At 33.7% G+C, this 8,870-nt stretch overlaps 1 long non-coding RNA gene across 2 annotated transcripts; it reads left to right on the top strand.

The window, feature by feature from the left end:
• Positions 1–1,120: 1,120 nt before the first annotated feature.
• Positions 1,121–4,311, top strand: LOC112288997 (uncharacterized). 2 transcript variants are annotated; one of them, XR_002971737.3, is made up of 6 exons: positions 1,121–1,346; positions 1,808–1,884; positions 2,265–2,371; positions 2,598–2,690; positions 2,888–3,723; positions 4,000–4,311. It is a non-coding gene; the product is annotated as an uncharacterized LOC112288997 (long non-coding RNA). The 2 variants fall into 2 exon arrangements; XR_016505596.1 differs by having other exon boundaries at positions 1,134–1,346; positions 2,265–2,411.
• The last annotated feature ends 4,559 nt before the right edge of the window (positions 4,312–8,870 follow it).

Below are 8,870 nucleotides of genomic sequence, written 5' to 3'. Positions count from 1 at the left end.
TGAAAATGTTGGGATGTAGTGGTGACAATCAAAAACATAGTAGATATAGTTGAAGATATTGAAGCATTCATTATAAATAAATTTATGAACAAAAAATACAAGATCAAGTAGAAAAGGTTGAGTAAAATGTACCTTAAAATGTAAAGCCAAATAAAATGATAAAGTTGAAACTTAAAATCAAAAATATTAAAAATTTGAGGATTTTTTTTTTTTTTTTTTTTTTTTTTTTTTACAAAAATAAGAATCTACAATAGATAGTAACAGAGCACAGTAGTCAGTGACAGATGGTAGTAAGGTGTGGTAGTTAGTGGCAAACAATGACAAAGTACGGAAATCAATGGTAGGATATGGCAATCGATGGCAGACGGTAGCAAGATGTGGCAATTAGTGGTAAGATGTTGTAATTGGCAATAGGGTGCAATAATTTGGCAGCAATATAATAACACAATAGTAAGTCAGTACAATAGCAATAGCAAGAACAACACAACAACAACAACAATAATAATAGAAACTCAAGAGCAGTGGCAACTCATTATAGCAATGGTAGCAACAACAACATAGGACAACAACAGTAGCAACAACAACACAAGATAGCAATAGTAGCAGTAGGATAGGAAAAAATTTGATGAGAAAATGAAGGATAAAGTGCACATAAGTTTTTAAGAGTCAAGACTAGTACATAAGAGCAATCGTGTTGATAACATGTTGAGAATGTTTTAGAAAGAGAGACAATAGTAGCTAGAAGCAATATGCACACACATTTGTAAAAATACATAGACACTAAAGTGAGTTTATTGATAGAATTATCTCACTTATACAAAAAGAAGGGAAGAAGATAAACAGTTTCTCCTCACTACATTTGAAACATTGTAGCTTCAGTATTTCCTGTAAACTACAATAAATAGTATGGAGAGCGCTGGCTACATTTAATGCTCTAAACAGATTAAATACAACATGAGACTCCACAAAATGAGCTTGGATGAACGATCCACACACAAACGGATACGGAAGAATGAACCTTTCTTGATGAATGAACTAAGATGAATGAAAACATGATGAATGTGTTACCACTGTGGCGAGCATGGGGGTGTGAAGAAGACGCAACGAAGAGGAAAGGAGCGATGGCGCTGGTGGAGATTGCCCACCAAGTCCATCGGAATTTCGCAACCACGGACACACATTGTGTTGCACCCAATTGCGAATGCTAAATTTACGGCTCCCTATTTCCTCGTTTGTAGAAGTTCTTTTTGTTGTTTCTAGAGCCATTAGATCAGGCGTGGTCTGCTGAGACTGCGACCAGAGTTGCAGCGTTCGTGACTTTGTTATCAGCATTGAATCCGAAGCAGGTGAGCTCGTCGTTCGCTCGTTGTTGAGTGCGCACGGAGGAGTTTCAGCTCTGGCCGGGTTAGGATGTGGTGGGTGCAGGATGGTTATTCGTAATGGGGGTTTTTGAGATGCTTCGGTGCTGGTACTGTGGGTTTCAATTTGGTGGGAGAAATCGAATGTTTGAACTGCTGTGGGTTGTCTTCCCGGTTTCAATTTTGATTTGGCCTCGTTGAATGCATTGGGTCGCAATTGACTTTGTTTTGGGTTGTGGGCGAGTTTGAACTACGCGTGGGAGCATGAAAAATGCAGAATGTTACTCGCATAAGTTTGGTTTCAGAATGTTTAGATCTTTCGAGGGTCGAAAGTCCGGTGTAGCTCAGTGAAAATTCTGTGTTTGACAGAATTGCTGACAGATTTGTCAAATTTTAGAGATACAGTTGATTTTGTGCTCATGGGTGGATTTTGATTAATGGTTCCATAGCTCGTTTGACATAAGTTGTGCGTTACTGCAACTTTGAGGAAGTTGATAAGCATGCCGGCATGCAGTGAGAAGAGGAGGTAATTACCAGTTAACCTTGCTTGCATTTCATTTGGCCTACTCATTTCTTGAAGCGCTAAGGTGGCCTCCATGTAGGCATGTTCAGCATTCAACATTTCTAAAGACAAGAGTGAACTTTATGCATGTGTAGTTTTAGATTTAGCCAAATTGAAGCTCGTTTGCTCTCTACAACTGGAGGATGCGATACTTTTAGAGTGAATCAATTCATCTTTTTAGTTACTTCTTGTTTATCCTAAACGGGTTGTGTGTCGAGGCTATTTTTCATCTCAAAAGAAGGATCCTGCATTTCTTGTGGATGCAAATTTAGCTGTGACGGTGCCCTACTTTAAGCATCGGGTGTGTGTTTTTACCTTGACTTGGCTGCATTCCTGCGACACAGAAGCATGATACATAGAGCAAGAAGGCTTTGAACTCAACGATGGGACGCGATGCCATTGTTAGACTCCAGGAGCAGACGTGCTGAAGCTGAGATTACATGCGTCATTCGTAAGCAATAAAGCTTGGCCACTGTCATCTTTCTTGTTGGGTAGATCCTCTTTTTAGACCTCGTTTAAATTGAAGCGATTAGTCTTAACTGTCGGAGGTCGATCACATGAAACCTAATCCACCTTAGGTGGACGCTGTTGCCGCATTTGAAGCAACTAACTTGGTTTTGGAGTAGCTATTTGGTTTGTTTGAGATGTGGATTTGGAAAGTTTTAAACGTTGTGCAGCTCTTTACGGCAAGAAAAACAGAGGAAAAAGCAGCTGTTCTTAGTGATGCCTTCAAATAGTGACTACTCAAACAAGAGGAATTGTCATTAACAGTGAGGCGATTCTCATCTCTTCCCCTTTTCAGTGTATAGTCAGATGAACGCTGTCATGATTATGCTAGAGTCATCTAAAGTCAGTGATCCTATCATTAACAATGTCATCTCCACTTAGTTATAAAGGATATTTCACATCTTTTAAATCTTTAAGAATCACTCACATGGATTTCACTTTCACTCTTTGCTTGTGACAGCTCTGAAATAGTGATGACGGCCATATCAGGGAAGCATGCGAGAATATTTCTGAGAACCTTCAGCTTGAGTACTTGGATTTTATTCGGTTCACTCATTTTGCATGACAGACTTGTGATCTCTACGTCTACTCTTGGATGCCTCAACTGTTAACTTGTTGGTTGTATACCTATCATGCTTGCTTATCAGTAAAGCTTTGACGAAGGGCCAGAATTTTTACATTTCTAGGAATGGACATCAGAATCAGTAAATGAAAAAATGGTGGGATTCTCGGCATCTACGTGACCATCTCCACTTGGATCACTTGACAAACGATGGAGAATCTTGTGCCTGTTGACCTAGTCCAGAGCGTTAGTATCAGTTTAATCATCTACCTTCTTTTGAAGTTTCAATTCTACACGGGTTTACTTCGCATACTCAAAAGTCATGCCAGCCGTGACCCGGATTCAAACCTGTCTTTGCTTCCAATGCGATTTTCTTGTAACTTTTTTGTTTCATGCATAGACCCTTAGTAGCCGTACCCAAGTCCTTGGGCGGAGTGCTGCCAACATCGAATGGTTTACTTTCACATCCGTACTGGACGATCTTATTCTGCAGAGAATTGCGAGGCATGAAAGAGACGACCCACTCGAGTTGCGGCTTCGGTGGGGAATTCAGTGCAATGCCGTAGAAAGTGACATAAAAGCTGAATTGACTGAAGGAGAAGTCCTACCTGATCAGCTTCGAGTTAACTGAGGGCGACATGAAGCCTATCAAATCTTGGAGAAAGTTTGCACACAAACCAGCCTGAGTGTTTCTGGAACACTGATCTCTTCGCTAAGAGATCAATGCTGATCAGGTAACCACCAAGCTCATCCACGAATTTGTTACATCAATATTGCTCAACGTGTACTCAAGTCAGGCTTGTACAACGATTACCTCATGTATCAATGTGCTTAGCATTAAGTGGTACATGAGCAGGGAACTTAGTAGAGATTGTAGTGATCAGTCGGCAACCATATATCTTGTTTAGCTTCTTAACACAACAATCCCTGCTTCCGATTGTTATTCTGAATGCGTCATACTCGTTCTCGGCTTTCCTTCATCCTGCTTGTTGAAATGGTTGTGCTTGCAGTGAAGCACCGTTTTAGTGCAGTGACCCCACCTTTCAGACGAAATTTGTAAGCTGTGTGTGTTTTGGCCACTTTGCATCCCAATGTGCATTCCGTTTCATGACAAAGGTATTCCACCAGCATTTAAGTGTGTTCACTTAGGCTTGTGGTCAATTGTAGAGGTTACATGTACAACAGAATAAATGAAGAATCATAAAATTGTGGGGTTTAGACACACGCGCAAATAAAAGTGGTCTAATTTTTATTTGATACTCTTTTATTTTTCTTTTATGTATATATATATATATATTATTTTACTTTTCATTTTTATTTTACATGGGTTTTCTTAAGGATTTTTATTTCAAGTCTCTGTAGTATTTTATATTATAATGACGCTATTTTTAGTAAAATGTAGTACAAGTAATCTTCAACTGTAAAAATGGCTTTGGAGGCCATTGGGCTTTAATGAGCCAGAAGGTAACTGTTAGTCTTTACTCAACAAAATTAGAATCAATAAAAGATGTGGCTGTCGTTTATTTACATGATTATGCCAACATATTGTATGGTTTGCACCAGTTTAAGTGAGTTGGGAAAAAACAATTGGATTTGTAAGATCATATCAGAAATCTAAATTACAATCATTGATATTTTGGATATAAATCATGTACAATAACTAACATCTTTATGTGAAACAACGGATCAACATACCACATAAAAATAAAAATAATAAAGCATTGATGTTAATAATGATGATAACTATGGCATAATAGCTGCATCACTACACAAAACAAAATAATGTACAAGTTATATTTTACTGACTTTCCATTTTTAATAATTTTAAAATATTTTTACCAACACATAAATTCAACAGAAATGTGATAATTTTTTCATTAAAATTCCTAAAATTCTGGAGTATAATATTTTTAAAATATCAGAAAATTAATTAAATTGACTAAATTATATTGGTGTGTAATTTTTATCTCAATATTTTATCAAATATGCTCTTTTCTAATTCAAAACCTTCAACTCATTATACTTTTTATGTTTTCATTTCTCGACAAAATTATTCCATTCGTCTATTTAAATCAAAGCTATGCAATACAACAACAGTTTTAAATTTTTAAAACCATATTTCTATTTTAAACATATACCTATCTTTGGTATATATTTGATAAGTATCAATTTACTTTACTCATTGAAATAACTCATATACTTGTAAAAAAAATTACAATTGAAAAGTAACATATAAAATGTGCAAGGAGTTGATTGTAAAAACAATTTGCAGAAAACTTTATAATTGCTAAGAAACAGAACTATATGAAAAGTTTAAAATAAAGTTTTAAGTTGTTTTAAAATTATATCTCAAACAAAGACATTGCATATTATATTTTAAGATTACAAAATTTTAAAAAATGCATTTAGGAGAAATAAAAATACATCTATTATTCTTTGGACTGATCTCAAGTCCCATTAATATTTTTTCTTTTCATTTTCTCTACAGTAGAACACAGAAATGATCATCATTAAAATATTTTAAAATTTTTATTACTCTTTAGTTAATTCTAAACTAACTAATTATCAAGAAAATATTTTTTTTAACATGAATTTTTGCGAAATGCTAATAAATATTGTATCTCTATTTAATAATTAATATATATGTATATAGAGAGAACTTATATTCACTACAAAGTAAATATATGTGGAAGAAAAATAACCCCATAGTTTCAAAAATAAAAGTAAAAAAATAAAAAAATAATAATAGTTTGATGTGAAAGATTGTTTACTACAAGGGTATGGTTAGCTAAAGTATTATTTCTATCATTGCCGTTACTAAATTTACAAGTATACATGAAATCCAACATCAAATTTAACTAAAACATGCTTAAATGTGTATTTAATATTTCAGAAGCATGCATCTATACAAAATATAAAGTATTAAACCATTTAGCTTTCTCTCTACAACTTTATATGAAAACTATGTAATCTTTGTCCAACGTATAATATCAATCTTATTCATAAAAACCGTACAAATGTTTTGAGAAATGATTTACAGTAATTATATTTATGACTATTTTTTAAAAACTAAAATTTAAAAATTATCCACCAATTAAATTTTCTAAAAACAGATTCTGCATTGAATTTTAAAACAATGTTTGATTACATCAAGTATGTCTCTGATGTTCAGTAAGATGGTTGAAAAATGTTTCTTAATACAAATACCTGGATATAAATTAGAAAATAGGTATCTAATCAAAATTTAACAATGTACACATGGTTGATTTTCTTTTTTCTTTTTTTTTGAATGACATGACCTTTCAAAATATTAAGTGAGTTATGTAATATATGAATGAATGTGGTTAAAATGTGCTTCAGTTGTAAATATTTTGCATTTTATTGCACTTTCTCTTGAATTATGTATTGATCAGGTACAAGGTATATATTTCTGTAAGCATTGTTTAATTATGGAAAAGGAATGTTAATAAACACATGCATTTCATTTACTACTATTTTTTTATGATGTTTATGTGAATTCTATTCAATTATGTGGATTTTTAAGAGTGTAGAGCAAAAGACAACCATCACTTTCCTACTTCAAAATTCAGAATATTCATGTAATCAACAACATAAATCACCCACTAAAGGAAACATGAAATACACATGTTGTTTGTTATTCAAGTAAGACATGTGCAACAAGAACATTATGTAGAGTACAAGTTCAAATTACAATTTTTGATTTGTACCCATGTGTGCAAACATGCACACACACACTACTTGTAAAGCACCGAGTCCAAGATTTAAAATTCAAAATCATGTCTTAAATTAAACATTGTTGTTTATAGACATATATTGGCACAAAAGGTGTAGTAAGCAGCAACACCCATAAAGTGGATGGAGAAGCATAAAAATCAATCTCTTCAAATCATTCTTGATATCCCATCATGTTTTGTTTTTAATTGGAATTAATTGTTCCCTCATTAATTACTTTCCAACCAAATGAACCAACAAAGTAATGGATTTCATGATGGCCTGATTGAAGGTGAGCTCATAGAATAGGATTCGAGTCATAGGAATCTCTAAAGGAGGCAGGTTGACTGGATGAATGAATATGACAAATGGATGAATGGTGTGGATGGATGAGGGCCGGCAAGGGGAGTAATGAGCAGCAGGGCGGGGATAAACGTAAAAGGTGGAAGACAAAAAGGCATTAAAAGCCAGAAGAATACAAAAAGTAGAGTTATAGCCACCACATTGATTAATTAATGAGGCTTGTGAAGAAGCTGAAGTTTGACTGTGCTTTTGAAAGGGTGTGACACTTTGACATGTCTCCCCCAATTGGCATATGTTTTTAATTGCTAACTAGAAAACTGACGGTGCCTCGTGTTTGATTTCCCATTCTCTTACGAAATGAACCCCCCTCATAGTTTTTGATTCGGTTTCAAAGAATTTGACAATAAACTTAGTAAATAATTGGGATTTAAGGTGCATAGACAGCGTATTATAATCCGATACTTTGTGATGCACATAATGACATGCAAATACAACTAACTTAGACAGTAAGATTTTTTTATAACCCATATCTAGTTGCGGTTTAATATAAAATTATAAGATATTATATTGAAGACACGAGATAATGAAGTCGACTTGGATGTTTGATGAGGTAGAAAAAAAAATTTGAAATTTTCATATTGATGTGTGATTCCATATTCTTCATGTAAAAAATGCAATAAATAAATATACAAATGTAGATAAACTTATACTTCACTCTACCTTTTGAAGATTTTATCTTGTTTGATTCGACCATAAATTTGAATTATTTTTTGATGGTGCAATTGATTTAATGATGTGTTCTGACGTGTCAAACTGGACTTGTTGCTGTTCCTTAGGCTTGCCAAAGTTACCTGAAAAAGAATTTGTTAATTAAATGTTCATATCCAAGGTTTTGTTTTATTACTAGATGGCAAGCATTAGAAAACTATGTACAAATCATTGTTTTTTATATCTTGTCCTTTATGTTGGTAATTTGTTTGTTTGAATTTAAATTTTATGTATAAGAAATGTATTCTGAACATACTGTCTTAATTATTATCAGCCAAATTGGTTGTCTATGCAAGTAAAAATTCAACTGAAAATATATCTGCCCTAAAATCCCTTAGAAACTAGCTAGTTTTTAATATTAATCTCGTGCAATGAAACAAAATAAAATATAACATAAACTTAGGCTTGTTTTGTTAGTTTTCTCTACCTTATTTATCATATATATATATATATATATATATATACCAAATGGAAGATTTTGTGGGAACAACTTAAAGATGCCATTCAACTTGTATGGCAAATGATTTCTCTGTCTCTATCATGGGAATGGATCCCCTCTGTGAAAAAATTTACTTAAAAAGTTGCAGGGCTTCTACCACAAAATGCTACAGATTTGAATCCAAGCGGCAGAAAAATAAATAAATAAATACTTATACAGCAGACACATGTCATGACTGACATGCCTCCGAGGAAGTAAATATTCTTTGCCTCGTGACACGGTCGATTTGTCAAATAGTGGTTGACTTTGAAAAGAAACATGGGTTGTTGAATCTTTTTAGGATTGTGCTCTTGGCATCCCCACAATTTGTCTTTGTGTTGCTCTCTTTAGTATATAATGAAACAGTGTATTGTATTCTTCGTCGATTAGGACAACATGAAGTTTATTGATTTTTTTAACACATTGGATTACTCAAACACATGATCCTTTGTGCTTTTCCACATCCTTGACTTGTTTATTCTGTATTTTGTGATAGACTTGGATGGTGACTTTCTTGTAATAAGATTTCTATTTTCTATTTTCTATTTTTTAATGTTTTTTATACGTCATTTCTAGATAATTTGGAGAAAAGTGTGCTTT

The sequence above is a fragment of the Physcomitrium patens genome, chromosome 11, assembly GCF_059467195.1.
Source record: "Physcomitrium patens ecotype Gransden chromosome 11, ASM5946719v1, whole genome shotgun sequence".
Classification (NCBI taxonomy): domain Eukaryota; kingdom Viridiplantae; phylum Streptophyta; class Bryopsida; order Funariales; family Funariaceae; genus Physcomitrium; species Physcomitrium patens.
The sequence above is the reverse complement of the archived record's forward strand: the minus strand, read 5'-3'. Positions and strand labels throughout refer to the sequence as shown.